Genomic DNA, 26,187 nt, shown 5'->3' on the forward strand with positions numbered 1-26,187 from the left:
GTATTTTGAGGGATCAAATTAATTGTTCATTAAATCCAACTTGATTGTCAAGTGAAAATTAATGTAACTTTTGAGTATATGCAACTTTTAGAAAGTTTTCACTCTGTCCAGTAGCCCTTTGCAGATGCTGGCCCAAAGACAGTCTTCTGACCTCCTAGGAAGAAATGTGAACGATTCCCAGGAGCGTGAATGCAATAGTCCTGCCAATGGAGGAGATACCACCTCTCCCCGGCAGGAAGCCACACATTGTGTGAGGCCAAAAGAGGAGCTTTAAGGGGAAGCCATCATTGAATGGCAAATGTTGACCACTCATCATACGGGCTACTCTTTATTTTAAGGTAGATGGGGTTACAATGGGGAGAAAGAGGGGAATACAGCTGCCAAACAATTTTCTAGTGTGTGTGTTACTCTAAGGTAGTCACACCTCTAGGGTGCGCAACCAAGCTCCAAACACTGAAAGAGGGGTTCAGCCATCTTGAAGGTGGGCAGAATTGTAGAATAGCTAGTTGTCACACATTGCAGGAAGTTGCCATCAGAGGGAAGGGGAACTAGTATCCCAGTGGCTGCTAACCATCGCAATACCCAAAGGTATTTTTTGGGCATACTTCATGGCATCACTTATCACCAACACCTAAGATCACATCTGGACTGAAGTGAAGACCAAAGAAGGACCGCTCTACTGTTCAATGGATCTGGAAAGAAAGGATGCAGCAGAGTTAGTAGTACACCTGCTGATCCTTGGGCTAGCAAAGAGAGGACTGTGTCTACGGTGCCTGCCTTGTGTAAAACTTACTCCTGAGCCCCACACAGAAGAGGTTAACTCCAAGAGTCAGTTGAGTGAATTTCCGTTACAGCTCCATGTCCACAAAAGCTCAAAAATCCATTGTGGCAAGTCAGTAGCCACAACCTCTTGTCTGCCACTGACTGCCAATATGCACCCTGGGAAACCAAGTCCCTCCTCTTTAAAATGGCACCATATTCTGTTGGACCTGGGAGAGTATTCAGTGTGTAGTTTGGTTGCCCATGATGGACACTATCCTTTACAAAATGGAACTGCTGGTTTTGCTGTGACCAGAGAACAGGGGCCTGATTCACAAAGGTTAACTTACCTCTTGTGATAGTTTACAATTGATTGTTGTACACAAAGGTATTTACCAGTAGTATCTATGACAGTGGAGTTTCCACACATAAAAACATAGGGCAGACCAATATTTGTATGTACATAAACTTGTGCCTAACCTCAGACCTTCTGCTAGAACCGTTCCTGCTGCTGCCCTGTTATCTGTTGATGGGCCCTTTTGCCTGCTTAAGCACTTTTGCATGAGGCAGCCCTGACAGCCTCTCATCTCTAATACCCCCACCCAAGGTAAGGATCCTCTTCCTTCTGCATACCGGATTCACATCTGGGTCTGGCCTGTTATCATCGTTGCTTTGAGCATCTGGCTATTAGTGGGACCCTTGCAAGTAGTACAATGGGTATTATCCCAGACTGAACTGTACTGAACCTTCCCTTCCACAGAGATGTTGCCTGGCTTGCAAGGGTAACTTGTATGTGTTGTAAGGGCCTTCTGATGGATATGCAAATATATGCCTGCTGTGATAGTTAGCATTCCTTTGATTGGAATATTAATCAGTTTTTACTGATGCTATCCTTTATCTTTTCCACTTTTGGTACAGACTGTCAGAGAGTGCCAGCTTCTCCCCCTTTACCATCCTCGGCCTTGAAAATGTCTCTAAAGGTTTTGTCATAGAAAATATGATTTAACAATGTAGAACCTTCCTTTTAAGGTACCTCCCATTGATATCACCTTCCCCATGGACTGTTGTTTCCCTAGGACCACCTGCAAAGAAGTCATGCATATTTCATTTGTGAGTCACAAGCATACCTTTGGTTGTCCTTAGATTGGAGAAGAACTTGGTATACAAGGTATATTGTTCTGGCTATTAGACAATTTGATGATCATGAGAAAGGGAAAGACTTGCTTATTTGAACTACCTTTAGGTTCTAATTTTATCTATGAAATGACTGTTTCTTTAGAGGAGATGAGAATAAATCCAGAAATTTGAGAAGAAATATCAAACTGATCAGCAAACTGATCCTGATGATTACATGAACTCTTAGCAGCAACAGAGGATATCTGTGCAATTCTAGCGACTGAATGTTGCACTCTTCTTCCAAAACATCTATTAGCATACAGAAGCAGAAAGATAACATTAAGGAGAGAGTAAAACAGTGACATGCAATTTAATGTGACCATAACCTAGGTCTCTATGGCACTTGGATGTGGTTGGGAGAGGTTTTTGGCCATTGAGATATGAAAATATTTGACTCCATTATTGGCATTGATCTAATTGTGGTTGCCATATATGTTGGTAGTAGACTAAAATTGTGCATTATTCAATGCTCTTGCAAAAATACAGGTGCTTCCAATGACTTTACAGTTGCTACTTCGAAGTATGGTTAGTAAAGTGTTAATGATAAGATTAATGATAACAGAAGGAACAGAAGCCTTTGTTGTGGACTGGTTCCTGACTGCTGCCAAAACAGTTGCACCAGTAGGAGGTAAGAACGTAGGATAATCAGACTATGTCTTCAAGATCTCTGCAGATTTCAAACTGCTATGTAGAGCTTTGCACAATGTCAAAAGGGAGTCAGAGCTCACCTGTTACCCAAACTTGCAGCATGCCTGGTTTGGACAAGGGCCGGACGGGAACTGATAGGATTGCCTTTGGCACACCACAGGTGTGTCTGTATTTAAATTATGACCCATAAACATGGCCTAAAGGGCTAGCCAATCTTACCTATGGCTCAATATACTCCCAGTATCACCAAGGGTAGAAAAAGAGAAAAGACTTCCACTTTGAAGGAAGGCTTGGGAATAAAACATTGACTACCCAACTCAGCAGCAGAAATATAATCCCCCAAAAATTGAAACTAAATTAAATTGCAAGTGCCTATTATTAACTGTGTCCCAAAAAAAGTAACAGTAAAGACAAATACAGATACCCTACTTTTGAATCAACCTGAAACAAACAGCAAGAAATGCACAGCATCCTTCTTTTAATGAAGATACCTCAATATAGGCTGGGGCATTGACAAAGCCTTCCTGCAGCCTGGTATACTCCCAATGTGGCAGAGCATAAATAGAAGGAAAAGACTACCACTTTAGATGAAGGCTTTGAAATGCAACCTGACTGCTACCTTATGTCTGAAGTTTTCTCCTATCCCTTGTAGAATCATGTGGTACCTAACAATGGGCTCAGAATTCCCTCTTTGATGTAAGTATCCACATGTTATTAAGATGGGCAGGTGTATACTAGACAACAGACCAGTGCTTTGCAACATCCATGTGTGGCAGACCCATGATTATAAGGATACTAACTAGATATGTAAGTAAGTACACATCAGATTACATGCATGAAATCTTTATCTTAAAGTTATATGCCCAACATCGGACATGGTTGTGTGGCTCTCTTGAGTCTGCATTAGACAACTTTGACTTACATGACACATTGGAGATACAACATATGTTAACATCCAAATATACATTGCAGATAAGTCTGTCTCATACATTTCCTAACTCACACTTTACTAAAGTGTGATTCTTGGTAACAAATCCTCTCTCAATTCTCTTAACAAATATTAGATACCTTTCAAATAAATATTATGTACTCCAAGCCCCCAAGGGCATTAAGCTATCAAGACCAAAAGTTGCACCTTTAATCAAGCAGGACTGTATCCCCAAAACATTGACGCATCTATAGTGTAATGGTATTCTGGGTCTTCCTCAATCAACTATTATTCATCCAAGTTAGTGATTTTAAAGGCACAAGGGTGGTTTGTGTGTTGAAAACACAAAAGTCTCTGCGTATTTCTAGTAGATACAGTTTGCTCACCAAGGCAAAAATAAATATGGAATAGATACACATTTTTGTAAAGAACCTTATTCTTCTCAAAATATAAAAGCAGTTTCTAAGACTGCGTAAGATTACATTTCTTCAAATGATTACGCGTAACATTGTGTGTTACACTTACCACATTCTCTTCTGCTTTGGCAGTGGTCAAAATCGTGTTTGTGTCTAAAATAGATACAAAGGGATATTATGGATCAGCCTTTCTAGGACAACTTCATCTTACCCATTTTGCAGACATTAAAAATATCACTTGTATTTTCAATGTGTTGATGAATTCAAATGTATTGCAATATTGAGTATAATGAGAAATATTTTCATCAAACACTTCAATACTCATCAATGTGCTACATCATAAAACAGATACATAGTGACATTTGACAGCTTACTCTGGACTTGATTTATAACAGAAATCTAAAATGATTAATAATTACAAAAACAGTGCCTCATGTTCATCATTGCTTACAATCAAAATCGACACATATTTGATATTTCACACTAATGTGTGATTCCAGCTCTTACACAGCTGAGAATAAACAATAATGCTGTTAAAGTTTCCACATGATCTTCATTTTTCTGAAGGCTTCCTGTTGTGTTAGTACCAAATCTTAAAAAAGTGCCTTAAATACGACTTTCTTGGCAAACAATATTGGGTTAAGTAAAAACAATCATTTGCAATTCAGTGATCCAATCAAGCAATCCTATTTATTTATTAGACTGTTCTTTAGTTCAATCAGCTTATTTAAACATTGCAATTGTTGTATAAGGATTGCAATAAATGTACACGTCTTCTGTTTCTGCTCTTTAAGCAGGTATGTGTCCTGTGGTGTATCTATATTTTCAGTGCGCCATTTCACTACATGTCACTCCGCCAGTGGGTCCCTCTTTTCATATCACGGTAGCATATACTATAAAGTGCTGGGTTGACCAAAGGGAATACCGTAGAAATTAGATGCTATGACAGCAGCCAGTACCTCTGGATGACCTTTGGTATCCCTGCCATTGCTCTTTATAGGTTTGACATCAGAGGCCAAGATGACAGTTGCAGGAAAAGGAATGTAGACAAATCTGCATGACTGTGAGTAACAGTCTATTGTTTCTTCTCCCTAACTGTTTCTTATAAGTATTGCAATAAATAAGGAGCTGTCAGTGTGTTCAGGGTGGGACAAGGTGGGTAAATCCTGCAAGGTAACTGGAGGTCAAAAGTTGAATGTTGCATCTGCAGCCTTAGGCGTTTTGTTGAATTAACATTAAGGAAGTGCTGAGGCAGACCTAAGAACGAGTTAGTTATAGAACAGGAGCTTGATGGAATTAGCAAATATCCTGACAATAACAAGTACATGATAACTTAGTTCACCACTTTTTACTTAATTCTCAGAAGAACATCAAAAAGGAAGGAGAAAGCGTATTCTGATTATGGTTAATATAGATAGAGGATCTTTGCATACATATTTTAAGCAGTTTTAAACAGAGTTAAATAACAAACTTGATAACAAAAAACTTTCTTAATGTTGTGACCCTGGACCAATTCTTATTTAAAAAAAAAACCTGTATCAAGAGAAGGGCTTGTAGCACGTCAGACATGTGCATGGAGTATGACAGAAATGCATGTGTTCAAAATACCACCAATGTGGCAGAAAATTGGAAAGACAAGGAAACAAAGTGACGTAATACCAGTTAAAGTTGGTGTAATGTAGAAAGATGCATGTGACACCATAGATTACGGTTTGGGAAGAAAAAATGTACAAGACAGGCAGCACAATCCCCTACATGCACAGATACAAGCAGTCACCTGCTTCCCATTGACCACATGTGAGCTCAATTGCCTATAAGCCATAAAACCTCGTCTGCATGTGTTGAACTTGTACATCTCTGCAGGCCCAGAAGAAACTGCAGCAATACCACGGATTACGACACAAGCTGCAGCACTAGGCGACAACCTGGAACAGAGGATCTACCCGTGAAGAATCATAAAGAATGCACAGAAACGCTCATGCAACAGTCACCAGGAAGCATTGCTAGAAACTCTTGAAAAAAGATGAGACTATTACATGTGTGACAACATACACCCCACAATCAAATCAAGTAAACAAAATCCTACTAAAACACTAGAACATCCTGCACATAGGAGGGGTGCAACTGGAGTGCCCAAGATTCACCTTCAGACGTAAACAGAATATTAAAGAAGTGGTTGTGCACACAAGGCCACAGGGTAAACAACTGGAAAATAAAAGGAAATTGTGGGACCTCCCAAAAGTCAAAGGGCATTACCCTTTCAGAACCTGTAATATTTGCCCCCTAACAACACATACCACAACTCTACAACTAAACAACCAGGAGTGGACACAGAAGAAACATACAAACTGTAATACTACAAACTGTGTGTACATGGTAAAATGTCCTTGCAACCTCCTCTATATAGGATTGACAACCAGAGCTGTGAGGACAAGAGTAAACAAACATAAAAGTAATATACAGTGCAAGAAAAACACCACTAAAATGAGCAGACACTACATCGAAACAGGACATACACCAGATCAATTTACTTGGACTGTCATATAGTCCATACCTTCATGGTCCAATAGGACACTATTTCAAAAGGAACAAAGATGGGTCTACCGTCTACGGACAAATACCCATGGTGTAAACGACGAGATACCGTGGATTGAAGTAGTGTAGCCTAATGACATCCTCACCATCATCCCAATTCTGAAAACAAAGTTACCATAATGATGTGTAAGGTATAGAGACACACAAAACACAAAATATACATATGCCGTTTATCAGAATACAGGCCACCTCAGACACTCCGTTTGAGGACAAACCCATGTATGAGGAATATTCAAAATGGGGCTTGACTATTTACATATAGTGAAAAATAACATATCACGAGACCACTCAAAGATGGTGCCCATTGTCAAACAATCGACCTACCAACTACACCACTCAAAGATGGCGCCCGTGTCCTCTAAACCTATCTGCTTAGATCTGCTAGTAAGTTGTTAATACCTTCACCACCAACCATCACACAAAATAAAGAATTCATTATAGGACACTCGTAATAATATCTTGATAACAATAAGTATCAAGAACGAAGTCTACTCAAACACCTCATTACAAGATGGCGCCCACGCATAACGTAACACACTCTCCCATTAACATGTAATGAACTCACTGATTGACAACACACCTCCACAATATAAGGGATGGGGGATAACCTTCCCATTACCGGCGGAGACAGGGAGAGACACGCAGGTGCATCGCCCCTGCAACTATGAGAGAGAACCGTGAGTAAAATAGCAAAGGAAAACCCTTTCAGTATGTGAGGCATCATCTCTCTGGCTTTAATTAGCACCTAGTAACTAAACAAGAAGAATCCTACTACCTGTGTAAAAGGGAGAAACAGGGGGGGGAAGCACACAGTGTTGTGTAAAATACCCCTCACACACCAACAGGCCCCTTGGTGTCATGCTTCATCATCGGGGTCTTCGCACCCCGCTGAAGGGATGCGGCACGCTTCGACCTGCGACTACGCGGGAGCGTTGACAAATCAGACTATGTGTGGTGTGTGTTGAGTGCAAGTGAAGGGTTTTGGATGTGAGTGGGAGGTGTAGTGATAAGTTTAAAAAGTACCTGGCTAGTGGGTGAAGTAAAAAGATTTTTATTAAATACCCCTAGCTGGTGCTGTTAAAAAATGTGCAAAGGGACGAGGTTTTCTGTCTTAATTAGGGACAGAACCTCTGGTGTGCGTCGACATGTTTCGGTACGGGTGTACCTTCTTCAGGACGGGGCACAACTCCCAACCCTACTCACGTTTTTCTATAGAAATTGGGTTTACATTTATTTATAAAATGATTTCCTTCATTAAAGGTGGCTATAATGTGCCTACAGCGGTTATCTGGTACATGTATTTACATGTCCTGAAAAAAAGAAAAAACCATTAGGTTTGGTTACCATCTATGGTTGGCTCAGACAGGTGCAGTCACCTGGAGCCCCAAACAGTTCATTAAACCTGTAAAGAAAAAAATGACATACAACATGTAACACATACAGACACATAAGACACACTTAGGATTTTTTGGTTTTTTGTTTTGTGAACATACTTGTGATCTTGGTTGGCTATTACCTCATGAGCAAAACTCTGGCATCAAGGTAGGTAGGTGGAACTACAATCTATAAGAATAGAGGGGTGGATTTCAGTGTTGTCGTTTTTACTCACTTTTCAGCTCCTACTGAGGCCCGGTTTTTGTTTTAGAGAAATACTCACGAAATCCGCCTATATTGGCCTCCTTCTACCACCTTGTGCTGCTCCGCCGTGAATGGATTGCGGATGACCCAGGCGGTATAAATAAGGGGTTAAGGCGTGTTCTTATTGGTTAATAGGCGGAAATGGTGAATGACCATGTACGGGCGATACCTGTGCGGCCCTCCCTCTCCACGTATGTGGTCGGGTCACATGTAGCATGTACATCTCTCTTATTCGTTTATTACCGGGTTCTGGTAAGTCCAAATAAGGACTTTCCGTTTGTTGTCCACTTACTGGCTGCCCCGTGGCTCGCGCTGATCGGTAGCCCATGTGACACCTCTGCCGTGTAATTCTCTTCCCTTCGCGCATGCGCATTTGCTGGTTCTACGGTGTTCTCTAGCGCATGCGCACGGACCGGAAGTAGCGCATGCGCAATGTCTGGTACTCCGGGACTCTCTAGCGCATGCGCATTGGCCGGATGTTAACTGAGTGTGCGCGCTGGAGTTGTAAACCGGCGCTGGTCACTGAGGAAGATTGTGATCATTCCGCCTGAAGTGTATCCTTACTCCTGGTGCAACTGGTCACTAATTATGGCAGATGATTAAAAACATTGGTTTCAATCAGCAGAAAACCGTGTCTGCTTGTAATTTATAAGCATTCTGTGCGTTTCAAAATTTATAATAATGATACAGAGAGTGTTACATGTGGTGGCCCAATGATTTAACTATGATCAATCAATGGGGAGGGTTCTTTAGGTGTCAAATAACTGGTCCTTTTTTTGTGGGTTATCTGGAGATTTGGCTCCATGGTATGTCATCATTGAGTCCAGTGACATGAGTTGCCAGATGGAACACCCAGCGTTGTTCCTTTTGGAACAGGCCTGTCTCTGACGGTAATCTTTCGATTACGGTCCACCGTAGATCGTTGATGCAGTGCTGGTACGACAGGAAATGTGCTGCCATCTTGGTTGTTGTTTTTTTGCAGCGTATGTTACTTTTGTGTTCCCCTATCCTAATCTTGACGGGGCGGGTGGTCATGCCCACATACTCTAGTCCACATGGGCAGTTTATTAAGTAGATCACGTTCCTTGTATTGCAGTTTGAGAATTGGCGTTGTTCCCATCTCGTGCCATTTCTGAAGGTTAGATTTTTACTCTTCTGGGTTTGGTGGCAACAGCTGCAATCGCCACATGGGAAGTGACCCTGTATGCCTGTAACATTGTGTCTCATTGTCTTGCTTTCCTGTGGTCTGGTGTGGACCACGATGTCTTTTATGTTTTTGCCCCTCCGATGCGCATGCATCGGTTTCTCAAAGCTCAGATCTCCACAGTTCAGGATACCCCAATGCTTATCAATGACCTTTGACACTTGGTTGGATATGGTCGAGTAGGTTGTCACACAGATTGGTCTTTTATTTGTTTCTTTTTCATGGGGGTTTTCTTGTATAAGTGCCTCCCTGTGATTGTTTCTTGCACGCTTCATCGCTTTCTCGATGGTTCTGGTGGGATACTGCCTCTGGATGAGTTTAGTTCTCAAGTCTTTCGCTTGTTGGTTGAATTCACTCAGTTCTGTGCAGTTTCTCCGCAGTCTCAGGAATTGCCCATAGGGCAGATTCTCCCTTAGGTGTCTGGGATGGAAGCTATCATAGCGTAGTAGGCAATTCCTGGACGTCGGTTTGAAGTGGGTGGTGCTTTTCAGCCTCCCGTCCTCGCTGTAAATGTTCAGATCTAGGAAGACCATCGATGTGTTTGAGACGGTACTTGTGAATTTTAGATATTCATTCTGGTTATTAAGCCAGGTAACAAAATTCAAGGCGCTGTTGACATCGCCGTTCCAGATGATAAAAATGTCATCAATGTACCGTTTCCAGGTGCCAATCTGTAAATGGTAGGGGTTGCTTTCATGTAGGATCTTTTGTTCCTCTAAGTGGTAGACGTATAGTCCTGCTAAGCTTGGGGCAAAAGTACTTCCCATACTCGTTCCATGGGATTGTAGATATAGTGTCTCCTTGTACTGAAAAAAATTCTCTTTCAGGGCCATGGTGATACACTCTAGGACCAGGTTTCTTGGTGTCTGGTATTTCCAAGTGTGACTGAAGAGTACCTCTTCAATGATCTCTAGTGTCTCTTCGTGGGGCAGACTCGTGTATAGGCTCTCCACGTCGAGGCTTACCAAGAGCTGTGTGGTTGGATCAAAAGTTGTGGTTTCCAACAGTTGTAGGACCGATTTGGTATCCTTCAGGTACGTTTTCGTTGCTTGTACCATCGGTCTAAGGAAGGCGTCTGAGAATTTCGATAGAGGTTCCAGGATAGACCCAATCCCAGAGACTATTGGTCTTCCGGGTGGGTTGTCGATGTCCTTATGTATCTTAGGGATACAATAAAAGTATGGTATCCTTGGGGTGGGTTGTTGCAGGAAGTCAGCTTCCTTTTTACTGATCCAGTCATGGGCTAGTCCTTCCTCCACCATTCCTCCAATCCTTGTTCGAAGTCGTTCTGTTGGATCACTTTCCAAAACTTTGTAGTTCCGTTCGTCCGACAGGAGACGTTGACATTCTTCATCATATTTCTCAAGGGTTTGCAATACTATTGCTCCCCCTTTATCAGCAGGTTTGATAACAAGCTCCCGGTTGGCAGTTAGATCTCGTAGGGCTTGTTGTTCTTCTCCACTGGTATTGTGGAAGATCTTTCTCCCTTGCGTGTCCAGTTTATTGACTTCTGTGGTTACTGCCTTTTCAAAAGTTAGTATTTCTACGGGGATGCCTGAGTCGGGAGGGGTGAAGGTAGATTTCAGCCTCAGACCCGTATCTGTCTTTTCTTCTGGTAAAGGTTTGTCTTTGAAGAAAGCCTGCAGTTTTAGTTTCCTATAGAAGTCATGGAGTTCCATGTTGAGTTTGAAAACATCAGGTTTCTGGGTGGGTACATACCCTAATCCCTTGTTCAGGATTTTCTTCTGCATCACTGTTAACGTGATGGGTGTGAGGTTTACCACTAGGTCCACCGCAATTCACCCCCTTCCAGTTTGGACCAGTGTGGAACCAGGAATACAATGATGGCTACTATGGGCAACAACAACAACCCTATGGAGGGCAACAACAGCCTTTTTTAGGGGCACGCCAGAACACACGGGGGAGGAACCGGAAAGGGAACAATGTGGTGTGGGAAGACCAGGAGCAGCCCGATGCCCGAACAACACGAAGCATGACGGGATCACTACCCAATCAACCAACAACCAGCAAGAGGGGGACCTAGTGGTAAACCTCACACCCATCACGTTAACAGTGATGCAGAAGAAAATCCTGAACAAGGGATTAGGGTATGTACCCACCCAGAAACCTGATGTTTTCAAACTCAACATGGAACTCCATGACTTCTTTAGGAAACTAAAACTGCAGGCTTTCTTCAAAGACAAACCTTTACCAGAAGAAAAGACAGATACGGGTCTGAGGCTGAAATCTACCTTCACCCCTCCCGACTCAGGCATCCCCGTAGAAATACTAACTTTTGAAAAGGCAGTAACCACAGAAGTCAATAAACTGGACACGCAAGGGAGAAAGATCTTCCACAATACCAGTGGAGAAGAACAACAAGCCCTACGAGATCTAACTGCCAACCGGGAGCTTGTTATCAAACCTGCTGATAAAGGGGGAGCAATAGTATTGCAAACCCTTGAGAAATATGATGAAGAATGTCAACGTCTCCTGTCGGACGAACGGAACTACAAAGTTTTGGAAAGTGATCCAACAGAACGACTTCGAACAAGGATTGGAGGAATGGTGGAGGAAGGACTAGCCCATGACTGGATCAGTAAAAAGGAAGCTGACTTCCTGCAACAACCCACCCCAAGGATACCATACTTTTATTGTATCCCTAAGATACATAAGGACATCGACAACCCACCCGGAAGACCAATAGTCTCTGGGATTGGGTCTATCCTGGAACCTCTATCGAAATTCTCAGACGCCTTCCTTAGACCGATGGTACAAGCAACGAAAACGTACCTGAAGGATACCAAATCGGTCCTACAACTGTTGGAAACCACAACTTTTGATCCAACCACACAGCTCTTGGTAAGCCTCGACGTGGAGAGCCTATACACGAGTCTGCCCCACGAAGAGACACTAGAGATCATTGAAGAGGTACTCTTCAGTCACACTTGGAAATACCAGACACCAAGAAACCTGGTCCTAGAGTGTATCACCATGGCCCTGAAAGAGAATTTTTTTCAGTACAAGGAGACACTATATCTACAATCCCATGGAACGAGTATGGGAAGTACTTTTGCCCCAAGCTTAGCAGGACTATACGTCTACCACTTAGAGGAACAAAAGATCCTACATGAAAGCAACCCCTACCATTTACAGATTGGCACCTGGAAACGGTACATTGATGACATTTTTATCATCTGGAACGGCGATGTCAACAGCGCCTTGAATTTTGTTACCTGGCTTAATAACCAGAATGAATATCTAAAATTCACAAGTACCGTCTCAAACACATCGATGGTCTTCCTAGATCTGAACATTTACAGCGAGGACGGGAGGCTGAAAAGCACCACCCACTTCAAACCGACGTCCAGGAATTGCCTACTACGCTATGATAGCTTCCATCCCAGACACCTAAGGGAGAATCTGCCCTATGGGCAATTCCTGAGACTGCGGAGAAACTGCACAGAACTGAGTGAATTCAACCAACAAGCGAAAGACTTGAGAACTAAACTCATCCAGAGGCAGTATCCCACCAGAACCATCGAGAAAGCGATGAAGCGTGCAAGAAACAATCACAGGGAGGCACTTATACAAGAAAACCCCCATGAAAAAGAAACAAATAAAAGACCAATCTGTGTGACAACCTACTCGACCATATCCAACCAAGTGTCAAAGGTCATTGATAAGCATTGGGGTATCCTGAACTGTGGAGATCTGAGCTTTGAGAAACCGATGCATGCGCATCGGAGGGGCAAAAACATAAAAGACATCGTGGTCCACACCAGACCACAGGAAAGCAAGACAATGAGACACAATGTTACAGGCATACAGGGTCACTTCCCATGTGGCGATTGCAGCTGTTGCCACCAAACCCAGAAGAGTAAAAATCTAACCTTCAGAAATGGCACGAGATGGGAACAACGCCAATTCTCAAACTGCAATACAAGGAACGTGATCTACTTAATAAACTGCCCATGTGGACTAGAGTATGTGGGCATGACCACCCGCCCCGTCAAGATTAGGATAGGGGAACACAAAAGTAACATACGCTGCAAAAAAACAACAACCAAGATGGCAGCACATTTCCTGTCGTACCAGCACTGCATCAACGATCTACGGTGGACCGTAATCGAAAGATTACCGTCAGAGACAGGCCTGTTCCAAAAGGAACAACGCTGGGTGTTCCGTCTGGCAACTCATGTCACTGGACTCAATGATGACATACCATGGAGCCAAATCTCCAGATAACTCACAAAAAAAGGACCAGTTATTTGACACCTAAAGAACCCTCCCCAATGATTGATCATAGTTAAATCATTGGGCCACCACATGTAACACTCTCTGTATCATTATTATAAATTTTGAAACGCACAGAATGCTTATAAATTACAAGCAGACACGGTTTTCTGCTGATTGAAACCAATGTTTTTAATCATCTGCCATAATTAGTGACCAGTTGCACCAGGAGTAAGGATACACTTCAGGCGGAATGATCACAATCTTCCTCAGTGACCAGCGCCGGTTTACAACTCCAGCGCGCACACTCAGTTAACATCCGGCCAATGCGCATGCGCTAGAGAGTCCCGGAGTACCAGACATTGCGCATGCGCTACTTCCGGTCCGTGCGCATGCGCTAGAGAACACCGTAGAACCAGCAAATGCGCATGCGCGAAGGGAAGAGAATTACACGGCAGAGGTGTCACATGGGCTACCGATCAGCGCGAGCCACGGGGCAGCCAGTAAGTGGACAACAAACGGAAAGTCCTTATTTGGACTTACCAGAACCCGGTAATAAACGAATAAGAGAGATGTACATGCTACATGTGACCCGACCACATACGTGGAGAGGGAGGGCCGCACAGGTATCGCCCGTACATGGTCATTCACCATTTCCGCCTATTAACCAATAAGAACACGCCTTAACCCCTTATTTATACCGCCTGGGTCATCCGCAATCCATTCACGGCGGAGCAGCACAAGGTGGTAGAAGGAGGCCAATATAGGCGGATTTCGTGAGTATTTCTCTAAAACAAAAACCGGGCCTCAGTAGGAGCTGAAAAGTGAGTAAAAACGACAACACTGAAATCCACCCCTCTATTCTTATAGATTGTAGTTCCACCTACCTACCTTGATGCCAGAGTTTTGCTCATGAGGTAATAGCCAACCAAGATCACAAGTATGTTCACAAAACAAAAAACCAAAAAATCCTAAGTGTGTCTTATGTGTCTGTATGTGTTACATGTTGTATGTCATTTTTTTCTTTACAGGTTTAATGAACTGTTTGGGGCTCCAGGTGACTGCACCTGTCTGAGCCAACCATAGATGGTAACCAAACCTAATGGTTTTTTCTTTTTTTCAGGACATGTAAATACATGTACCAGATAACCGCTGTAGGCACATTATAGCCACCTTTAATGAAGGAAATCATTTTATAAATAAATGTAAACCCAATTTCTATAGAAAAACGTGAGTAGGGTTGGGAGTTGTGCCCCGTCCTGAAGAAGGTACACCCGTACCGAAACATGTCGACGCACACCAGAGGTTCTGTCCCTAATTAAGACAGAAAACCTCGTCCCTTTGCACATTTTTTAACAGCACCAGCTAGGGGTATTTAATAAAAATCTTTTTACTTCACCCACTAGCCAGGTACTTTTTAAACTTATCACTACACCTCCCACTCACATCCAAAACCCTTCACTTGCACTCAACACACACCACACATAGTCTGATTTGTCAACGCTCCCGCGTAGTCGCAGGTCGAAGCGTGCCGCATCCCTTCAGCGGGGTGCGAAGACCCCGATGATGAAGCATGACACCAAGGGGCCTGTTGGTGTGTGAGGGGTATTTTACACAACACTGTGTGCTTCCCCCCCCCTGTTTCTCCCTTTTACACAGGTAGTAGGATTCTTCTTGTTTAGTTACTAGTGCCCGTGGAGTAGGAATCCTACTTTATACTCTACCTCCCCTCTTTGTTAAGTATAGTTTAATTAGCACCTAGACTTTAAATAGTTGTTTCTTAAAAATGAATCCTCATTAATACATGTACTGTCTTTTTTGTGTCAAACCTGCTAAAATGCTTGTAAGGTTTGGTTTTATGCATAGTTCACTGACCCACTTAGAACCTTTTTGACCTGATGAGTAGGACACCATGAAGCCGCATACGTCTAAGCAGAGCACTGTGCTGTTCCCCACAGGCCTCCAAAACCATTAAATCATAACGAAACGTGACAACTACGTGCACTGTCAACTCCCCCTAACTGTACAGGGCATGTCCCTTTAGTATGCGGGGATCGTCCCTGGTCTCTGTATAATAGCTATTAAGTTTAACTTAGTCTTCAGGACAATGCTGTTTTGTTTCTCAACAACAAACTTTATTGACAACAACAGCGGGATACAACAAAACCATTTAATACTATTTTCATTGCCTTCTCTCATTTCACAGTTCCCGAGTGCCCTCACTGATCTCATGAGGTTCTGACTCTAATATGAAGGGGTGAGAAGCATGATGTATTTTGTAAAAAACAAGACAACAGTGTCCAGAGGTTTGCCATCAATGGTGGGGCCTACTTTGCAGTATTATCTACCAAGACTGCTATAGTTCATATACTTACCTTATAAATAAGCCTTTTTATAGAGTCATATCAACCTGGGTACTTTACCTAGGGGCACTGTATGAACAACAAATTAAACGTATGGATATAGAACTACACAGCAAAATCTAATCATTGATCTTATACCTATTTAAGTATGTCTGTCACTATGCCGAGAAAAATCATTCTAATTATTCACATCACTGTTATTATACATGCACTTCTGCCAACCTATAGCGATAATACTAAGGGAAATGCACACCAGGCCCCCCAATGAATGACCCAGACAACCTATCATGACAAGATATTAACCATACTATACTTTTGTCCTACACTTTTCAGAAACGCTCATCCCTTCTACGAACTTGGTTGCACTGGTTAGTTCAGGCCACCACTGATATTAAAATTGACCTTACTTTGGTCCTGAAGAATTACTTTGGATCTCCTTCTGATGCCACATACAGTGCGAAACATATTGACCGTTATATATGTCCATTAGGGACATATACCCAGCTACCGAGGGACATAATATCCCCTAGAGCAGCACTACACACTGACCTAGGGATCACCCTAATAAATAGTAGACATTCTCCCTCCAGTCACTTTTTGGGGGGCCTTTCTTTGCCAGGACGAGTAAAACATAAGTACACATGTCCTACTTTGTAAATACCACGGGCCCTGCCTTATGGGCATTTAGGGCCTACTTTAGGGGTGACTTATAAGTAGTAAAAAATAAGGTTTAGACCTGGCATATTTGGTGGGTGAAACAGGCAGTTTTAAAACTGGATAACGAGGCTGCCGAGGCAGGCTCTAATACATATTTTATACTGTCACTATAGTGGTGGCACAATATGTGTGGCATTCCACTACAGATATTGAACGTAGGGGCCCTGGAAACACTATTGTACCATATACCAGGTACTTATAGGTAAGGTATATATACCAATCAGGCGTAAAGTGCATTTTAATATGTTTTTGGTGCAGAAATCATGTACTGGGTCCCAATTAGCAATGTCGAAGTGTGTAGAGTTAAAAGTTCAGGAGAATGAGTCCAGAAGAAAATGGGGGTGACCATACAAAATAATATTCCATGTTCAATATGACTATAGAAGTTCAGGAGAATGAGTCCAAAAGAAAATGGGGGTGACCATACAAAATAATATTCCATGTTCAATATGACTATAGAAGTTCACTAAAACAAAGTTTAACCCCTTGCATGCTCATGACGGAACGGTTCCATCATCAGCGTCGGTGCTCCGGTGCTGATGACGGAACATTTCCGTCATGAGCCAATACGGTTTTAAACCCTTCAGCACTGCAGCGAAATTCGTGCTGCACTGAAGGGGTTAAAGTGAAGGTATGGTTAGATTTGTTCATACCATAATAGGGTATCCTTACAAAACCTCTTACATTCACTGGAAACAATTAAAGAATGTTATGACTACACAACAAAACATAAAAACCACTGAAATATATCATCCTTTATTTCTCCTAGCCTAACAAGCACTGATTATGAGCTTACATGCTACATCACTCAAGACATGCTAACTTACATCATTGATGATATCACTGATGGCATCTCAAAGACAATTATGCTGACACCAGTGATGACATGAAAACTTTATACCAATATACTGCCATTGGCCATGTGCACTTGGAGTTAGGTAGGAAGTTAGTAATCCAGTCCTGTGCCCAAGTTGTCTGTGAGCAAGCAACCCAAATGCACATAACCTCTAGTAACATGCAACAGAGATTGGTCACTGAGTCTGTCTTCAATCCTACCTGGTTAAGACACACTACATACATTCCACAGCTGCACACATGGGAGTTTAGTGTTAGGGTTGTGTTTATATCTACACCCTTGGCTAAAGGGTCTCTCAATAACGCACCTCTACAGCGAATATACTTGAGTCATGTGCTTTGTAGCATAATCTTCAACAAAGCCATGCACCTATCTGTTCACAGCTAATAAACACACACTTTAGACAATCTATGTCAATAGCAATGGGTTTTCGATTGTATACCATAGTCATGCACTGAGCTCTGTACAGGTGGCTAATCCCTATTTTACTCACCCATTGGTTTAAAAAAAAAAAGAGGTGGTTGTCAACAGTCTGGCTTTAAGCTAGAACCCACTTAGAAGCCTCTCTTAGCAACCAACACCAGATGCATACAGCATGTTTACCTGTCAGCAGGGATTACTGCCTGAGCCCGCACCTTTCTGGGTAGCCACATTTTGTATTGTATGGTCTTCACTAGGCACAACTGGAGTTGCCTCCATTAACCAGTATATGTCAAATTGATGGACCATCCTTGTACAGACAATACTTCTTGTTGTATATGGCCATCATCACCTCTTGTCCTATTTTCTTTTTTAAAACTCTGTTAGAGTTTGTAGAGTAGCATGAACAGAAGTATCATGGATGACTTGATTGGTGGTATCATTAAATTCGTCATTTGAGATGTCATGAGTGATGCCATTTAAAAACAATCTAATCAATGTTGTACATGTGAGGTCCTAAGCAGTGTGCACCAAATTTGAGAGGGTTGGAAGCCCAAAGCAATTAATAAACACAATCCTTGTTAGGATGAACAACAACAGTTACTAAATTAACTGTGCTTAACCCCCTGGTAGCTTAAAGCAGTCAACCTTAACTTAACGGCAATGTCTAAAGTTTTATGCAGCACTCAAACAGTACTAAACAATGATTAAAATCCCAAACAAATTTAGAAGAATAGAGTCAAATTTAATAAACAAAATTACATCAAGACAATAGCAATTTAATCAATAGAAATATATATATATCATAACTTTACATGTATTTACATATATATATATATATACATTTCCAATGTCCAATAGGTCACCCAAAATAGTACTTGTAAATAAATATTTACATAATCATTCATATTTGTACTGTACATTTATACAAAAATACAAAACAATGTTCTTTCGACATAGTGTCATTATAACATCACAGATGACTTCGGGAGATATCTCCTATTGGTGAAAATATGTAAAATCATATATGGCATAGTGCCCCAAATATACAAAATATCATCCTATATGGCATAGTGACAAGAAAAATTCTTATTTGAACATTGTCCTACATATCGTGATTTTTAATTTAAGATAGACCCAAATACATTCATTGATCGCCGATATAATGATCCGTGTACCAACTAAAGAGAAGAAAGAAAATAGAAGTGCACTAAGTAGAGTGAATTCTTTCTCTGAAAGGAATAGAATAAATTCTTATCTGAAAAACAGGACCCTTGGGAGAAAGGGGTAGGTTATCAGGAACGGATGAAACAGTCCGCAGCACAGGTAACCTGTCCTTTCTTCCTATAAGTAGAATAAGAATGAACCCCATGTGAATATAAAATCGTCATATGATATTTTTACACATAATCATATTAATAAATTTCCATAAGCACAGAATATGATTGCAGAATAATCATTATTCAATAGTTCAATAATTGCAGCTACACATCAGTACCAGGACGGATAATTAGTCCTTTAGGTGATAGGCAAGTTCCTCATCGAGGTTATGGCCTTTAGGATATTTTGTCTCGAGATTAATTATCCACTTTGATTCCCGTTTACGTAGTGCAAGAGTTCTATTGCCCCCTCTGGGACCAATGTGAACTTGTTCCAATGCAAAAAAACGTAACAAATTACTATTGGATAGATGAAAAACTTCAAAATGTCTCGCTATTGGGTAATGTGGGTCCTTGTTGTTTATGGCCCGCATATGCTCAAGTACTCTCTTTTTAGTAGTTAATGTAGTACTCCCGACATATTTCATCTTGCATGGGCACATTAGTACATATATACAAAAAGTAGAACTACATGTCAGGAATTGGTCAATCATTCTAGGAGTATCATGGCCTGGGATTAAAACAGACTTGACCATACTACTATTGCGACTCCCAATGGAAGACACAATGGGCCTCCCTGGTGGAATAGTGGGGTTCTTATGTATCTTTGGTAGAAGATTCAATATGGATAATTTGGGGTAGTCCCTTTTCAAAAAACAGTACTCTTCCCATGTTATATAACACTTTTTTCCCATTGTTTCAATCTTTCCCATATGTCAGTGATACTGGTGTTATATACATCTGTGCTGACTTGGATGTAAAACTGTTTGTCATCTAACTGTCTCTGTGCTTCCATGATATACAATTCCTTTGCCCAAAGGACAATATTGCCTCCTTTGTCTGCGGGGCGAATGATGATATCTGTATCATTAGCCAGATCTGTGAGGAATTTTCTCTGTTCACACAATAGATTGAAACATACTTTTTTGTTAGCTTTGCGTTTAAGTTTCAAAAGAGCGTGAGTTACAACATCCTGAAAAGTGTCTATATTATCATGTGGTAAATTTGGATAGAAAAACGGTCGTGGTTTAAATTTAGTTGATGGAATCCGATCCGTATTCATACCCAGCTCCCATTCATTGTCCAAAGATGTAATTGTATCCTCTGCATTAACCAGATCCTGTATATTATAGATTCCTGATGCATCTCCAACATTGAGATTGGGGAAGGTGCTGGCAATATTGTCTACTTGTGAGTGTGTTACTTGATGGTTTTGTTTGTACAAATAATGCCATTTCTTAAATTTCCCCTTTCTCACAAATGTATACGTTCTATTCTAGTGTCTGCATAATTAAAAACTTCTGATGGACAAAAAGTTAATCCTAGACAGAGAGTACTCTTCTCAGCAAATGTAAATTGTCTTTTGCTCAAGTTAATAATGGTTTGATATGCCATATCAGGATCCATTATTCTTTGTTCATTGAGCCTCGTGTTCTCGTTCCCATGGGCTCTTTTGCGGTTTTCTATGATTTGCTTTTGTTTTCTTCGTTTCTGTCTTTGTTTGCTCCTTCCCTCCCTCTTCCTCTTCCACGACCTCTTCCACGTGGTTTTCCTCTCGTCGGTGGTGACTGGAGCGTTGATCTCGGTACTTGACGGCCCCTTCTCAGGACCCTGAATTCGTCTAAAAAATTATCCCGTCTTGATGGTATTGGTCTTTCTGAGATTGAGCTCACTGTTGAAGCTGAGAGATCAGTATCTGACCCACTTACATCCATAGTTGTATTGTTGTTGGGTGTCGCAGTTCCTGCCTGTGTTGTTTTTTGTGGTAGTAGGTCCTCATAGAGATAGTCATACTTTGGACTATATGTAAGAATCCGGCCGGATTCATAGTCTACACAGTCCCTATATAATTTACGTTGTTTTCGATTTTTTATGTCTTCTTCACGATGTTCAAATTTAGGTTTTAAATCTTTCAAAAATGTATTGATCGTATCCTGATCATTACTTTTTGATAAATCATCCTCCAATGCTTTTATCTCTGCTAAAATCACTTTGCGATCTTCCCATGCATACTTTATCAGGATATTCATCATGGTTCTAGATCCATTGGCAGAGTTTTCTTGCCAATCCAATAACATTTGAGGATTTAAAGATTCGTAAGACGGCATAATATAGATGCGTAAACCTCTTGGTACCATTTGTTTGTCTACGCCCCAGTCACCACCGCCGAGAGGAAAACCATGTGGAAGAGGTCGTGGAAGAGGAAGAGGGAGGGGAGGAGCAAACAAAGACAGAAACGAAGAAAACAAAAGCAAATCAAAGAAAACCGCAAAAGAGCCCATGGGAACGAGAACACGAGGCTCAATGAACAAAAATAATGGATCCTGATATGGTAAATCAAACTATTATTAACTTGAGCAAAAGACAATTAACATTTGCTGAGAAGAGTACTCTTTGTCTAGGATTAACTTTTTGTCCATCAGAAGTTTTTAATTATGCAGACACTAGAATAGATCTGTATAAATTTGTGAGAAAGGTGAAACTTAAGAAATGGCATTATTTGTACAAACAAAACCATCAAGCAACACACTCACAAGTAGACAATATTGCCAGCACCTTCCCCAATCTCAATGTTGGAGATGCATCAGGAATCTATAATATACAGGATCCGGTTAATGCAGAGGATACAATTACATCTTTGGACAATGAATGAGAGCTGGGTATGAATACAGATCGGATTCCATCAACTAAATTTAAACCACGATCCGTTTTCTATCCAGATTTACCACATGATAATATAGACACTTTTCAGGATGTTGTAACTCACGCTCTTTTGAAACTTAAATGCAAAGCTAACAAAAAAGTATGTTTCAATCTATTGTGTGAACAGAGAAAATTCCTCACAGATCTGGCTAATGATACAGATATCATCATTCGCCCCGCAGACAAAGGAGGCAATATTGTCCTTTGGGCAAAGGAATTGTATATCATGGAAGCACAGAGACAGTTAGATGACAAACAGTTTTACATCCAAGTCAGCACAGATGTATATAACACCAGTATCACTGACATATGGGAAAGATTGAAACAATGGGAACTAAAGTGTTATATAACATGGAAGAGTACTGTTTTTTGAAAAGGGACTATCACAAATTATCCATATTGTATCTTCTACCAAAGATACATAAGAACCCCACTATTCCACCAGGGAGGCCCATTGTGTCTTCCATTGGGAGCGCTCTAGAAAATGTCTCTAAATATGTCGACTTCTTTTTGAGAGAGTATGTCATTGGTTTACCTTCATATGTGAGAGATAGCACAGATTTTATGTGTAAAATACAAGATGTGTCCTGGGAGTCAACCGATTTACTAATTAATATGGATGTGAACTCTTTGGGGCCGATTCACAGAACTAACTTAAGACAAAATTCTAAACTTACTACTTTTGATATTCACAGAAGTTAGGATTTTGTCTTAAGTTTGTCTTAAGACAGACTTAAGACAGACTTAAGTTAGGATTTTGTCTTAAGTCTGTCCTAAGACAAACTTAAGACAAAATCCTAACTTCTGTGAATACCAAAAGTAGTAAGTTTAGGATTTTGTCTTAAGTTAGTTCTGTGAATCGGGCCCTTTGTATACTGTTATTCATCATGAGGATGGTATACAGGCTAGTTATCACCACCTAAAAAGGCGACCTGTACAATATTTGGAACATACTAGGATGTTGTTAGACATGATGTCACTATGTTTGACTGGTAATAATTTCATGTTTAACGGTACTCTTTTCCAACAGATCCGTGGCACCGCCATGGGCACATGTTTTGTCCCAAGTTTTGCCAACCTCGTCCTGGGTAAGTGGGAGGAGGAGATCAGATCTGACCACACTTTAAACTTTTACTTTTCTAAGGTAAAAGTGTGGCTCAGATATATTGACGATCTGTTTTTAATCTGGACAGGTGGTGAAGCACTAGCAGTAGAATTCATCAACATCTTGAATACCAACAGTTACAATATCAAACTGACCAGTCAGATCAGCAGCACATCCATCGAGTTTCTAGATCTTCGTATAACATCTGAAGACAATACTCTGAAAACTAGCCTGTATAGAAAGGCTACAGCAGGGAACACTCTTCTTCATGCCCTCAGCAGCCACCCAGACACCCTTAAGTGGAGTATCCCATATGGCGAGCTGCTGAGGGCAAGAAGAAATTGTAGTACTATCTCTGGTTTTGAACACGCGATGGACACTATGATCAAAAGATTCAGGGACAGAGGTTATCCCGATTGGGTACTAAATAAAGCCAAAAATCCAGTTAGGCGTGTAGATCGAAACTTATTGATCAGTCCCAATGAAGAGACTAGTACTCAAAGTGATAACAAAGAGTCACAAGATACTACGAGGGCAATATTCACCTATTGTAGTAATTGGACCTAAATATCGAAGATACTAGTTGATAAATGGGATGTACTAACTAGCGACCCTATCATCTGTCCAGCTATGCCACGCAGACCCAAAATAACATACAGAAAAGGGAGAAGCATTAGAGACATCATTGTTCACAATGATGTTACACCGAGAAGAGTAGAGAATGATCATCAACTGAAGGGCTTCTACCCCTGTGGGCATTGTAAAGCCTGTCGCAATAGTAGTATGGTCAAGTCTGTTTTAATCCCAGGCCATGATACTCCTAGAATGATTGACCAATTCCTGACATGTAGTTCTACTTTTTGTATATATGTACTAATGTGCCCATGCAAGATGAAATATGTCGGGAGTACTACATTAACTACTAAAAAGAGAGTACTTGAGCATATGCGGGCCATAAACAACAAGGACCCACATTACCCAATAGCGAGACATTTTGAACTTTTTCATCTATCCAATAGTAATTTGCTAAGTTGTTTTGCATTGGAACAAGTTCACATTGGTCCCAGAGGGGGCAATAGAACTCTTGCACTACGTAAATGGGAATCAAAGTGGATAATTAATTTTGAGACAAAATATCCAAAAGGCCATAACCTCGATGAGGAACTTGCCTATCACCTAAAGGACTAATTATCCGTCCTGGTACTGATGTGTAGCTGCAATTATTGAACTATTGAATAATGATTATTCTGCAATCATGTTCTGTGCTTATGGAAAAATATTAATATGATTATGTGTAAAAATATCATATGACGATTTTATATTCACATAGGGGTAATTCTTATTCTATTCTACTTATAGGAAGAAAGGACAGGTTACCTGTGCTGCGGACTGTTTCATCCGTTCTTGATAACCTACCCCTTTCTCCCAAGGGTCCTGTTTTTCAGATAAGAATTTATTCTATTCTTTTCAGATAAAGAATTTACTCTACTTAGTGTACTTCTATTTTCTTTGTTCTCTTTAGTTGGTACACGGATCATTATATAGGCGATCAATAAATGTATTTGGGTCTATCTTAAATAAAAAATCATGATATGTAGGACAATGATCAAATAAGAATTTTTCTTGGCACTATGTCATATGGATGATATTTCGAATATTTGGGGCACTATGCCATATATGATTTTACATATTTTCACCAATAGGAGATATCTCCCGAAGTCATCTGTAATGTTATAATGACACTATGTCGAAAGAACATTGTTTTGTATTTTTGTATAAATGTACAGTACAAATATGGATGATTATGTAAATATGTATTTACAATTACTTTTTGGGTGACCTATTGGACATTGGAAATGTATATATATGTAAATAAATGTAAAGTTATGAACTTGTGCCATATACTATGTTAGCGTATATACCATTCTAGGATGCCGCCAAGTTTGATCTGGACACCAGTTACTAAACAATTAGTCCTTTTTTGGTGTCTTAAGCTTATATATAGACTTCCTGTATCAATGGCAAACTGTGTGATCAAGACCGCTTTTGCTGTCGAAACGCGTACCCTTCGCGTAATAAACTGTGGTTTATCCTGAGTGCGAGTCTTTTCTGTGAAGAAAACTGCTGTGGAATACGTAACCGCCGAGAGGCCTGCTCGGCTTTCACTCGCCATCTGTGTACCGGCCGCGGAATTCGTGCAAACGGGTCATTTTGGAGGAATAATTATATATATATATATATATATATATATATATATATATATATATATATATATATATATATATATATATATATATATATACCAAAAATCACGAGTTACCCCATTTCGAAGAGCCACAAATCAGGAAGGTTAAAATCCGTTTATTTCATGCAAGTGATAGCACAGTGGAAGGAAGACTGTCCATAAATCTGCCAGCCTGACGCGTTTCATGCTCCCTTGAGCATTTCTTCAGAGGCTTTAGTCCAGCAAAGCACGAAGCATCAGCATTACTTGTAACTCACACCACCTGCCTCAGTGGGCGTCGGCTCTCCCCGAGCCTGATGGTCTTTGTAGTGCCTTTATTAATAATACTCCAGTGAGCTGCTTCCATGTGTGGGATTTAAATAACGGACATTTGAGCTGGGCTACACAGACATGAGACGCGGCAGCAAGAGGTGTCTGAGGAAGGAGTAAAAACCGAAATGCATTATACCTACGCTGTCCAGTTCCAATTAAAAGCCTCACCTGAATTTTCCCTGTTTGTGGCTGCTTCCTTTCACGTCGTTGGAGGGTGGATTCATATACTTTGTGTCAGCCAGAGGACACATAAAGGAGCCCCGTCCTGTCAAGTGGCTGCCTGCTGTTCTGGTGCCTGCGAAAGCGGATGGAATTTGCTCAGGTATGGGCTTTCAGGCAGTCCACCAACAGAGCGGCGGAATGCGAAGGACACTGCTGAAAGGCAGACTGTGACTTCATGGGAGAGTCGGTGCAATCTCGCCGATCTATGTCCCAGCTGGAAGACGCGCTGCGGGTTGGGACGTCGCGCAGGGACCCGAGGGGCCAG

The 26,187-nt window shown here is 41.1% G+C and overlaps 1 long non-coding RNA gene across 1 annotated transcript in view; it reads right to left on the reverse strand.

Moving 5' to 3' along the window:
• Positions 1-4,036: 4,036 nt before the first annotated feature.
• LOC144807909 (uncharacterized) overlaps positions 4,037-26,187 on the reverse strand; it is a 216,342-nt gene continuing 194,191 nt past the window's right edge. Inside the window, exon 3 of the long non-coding RNA XR_013606516.1 lies at positions 4,037-4,080. This is a non-coding gene — a long non-coding RNA (uncharacterized LOC144807909). The remainder of the gene's footprint in view (positions 4,081-26,187) is intronic.

This window comes from Lissotriton helveticus, chromosome 1_2 (assembly GCF_964261635.1).
Source record: "Lissotriton helveticus chromosome 1_2, aLisHel1.1, whole genome shotgun sequence".
In the NCBI taxonomy this organism is placed as follows: Eukaryota; Metazoa; Chordata; class Amphibia; order Caudata; family Salamandridae; genus Lissotriton; species Lissotriton helveticus.